Source organism: Bison bison, unplaced genomic scaffold, assembly GCF_000754665.1.
Source record: "Bison bison bison isolate TAMUID 2011002044 unplaced genomic scaffold, Bison_UMD1.0 scf7180017864302, whole genome shotgun sequence".
In the NCBI taxonomy this organism is placed as follows: domain Eukaryota; kingdom Metazoa; phylum Chordata; class Mammalia; order Artiodactyla; family Bovidae; genus Bison; species Bison bison.
The window spans coordinates 432,205-432,984 of NW_011494874.1; positions in this window are offsets into that span (position 1 = coordinate 432,205).

Genomic DNA, 780 nt, shown 5'->3' on the forward strand with positions numbered 1-780 from the left:
AGGGCGCTGGCCGAGCACGGCCGGTCAGCACCACGCCTGGGCCTTTCCCTCCCGGGCGCGGCCGACTCACGCTCTCACGTAGCAGGAATAATGTTTATTCCCATGCTTTATGTGCTCATTTAAATCTTTCCAGAACCCTCGAGGCGGGGTGGGCTGGGGGAGCTTTCGCCAGCCCCACCACAGGAAAGGGTCCAGAGACGCTGGGATAAGCCAGGAGGCCGCTGGCCAGGAAAATCCAGTCTTCGGTGGAGACCTAGCTCCGAAGCCCCCATGCCCTGCCCAAGGTCTCATTCCCTCGCCCCTGAGCCATCGGGTCTTAGAGGGCCAAGCTCAAAGGCACTGTCCAGGCTCTCCCCGCGGCCTCCAGGTCCTCGCCAGGAACCGCACCCCAGGCTCATGAGCCGGGTGGGCTGCTTACTTAACCCCTACTTCCTGGCAAAAGCAAAGATGCCATCTCTGTTGTCGGACCCCACCCGGTAGCCATCGCCAGGGCACACCCCTGGCCGCGCGATGCCACGACCTCCAGCCCAGCCCGAAGGGCAGTACTTCCAGGTCAGACTGCGCTGCTGGGCCCCATTCTGCTGCATCGCGGCTCTGCGGGCCTGACTCAGCAGCCAGACCTGAGGACGTGCTGATTCAGTGGGCAAGGCTCAGCTTTCCTTGCCTGCCACCAGCCTGGGAGAACCCCATCCTCCCTACCCCACCCCCGTGCCTGCAGAGGTCCCAAGTGGCATGATTAACCAGGAGGGCTTTCTGTGCCAGCCCCACACCACGCCCCCC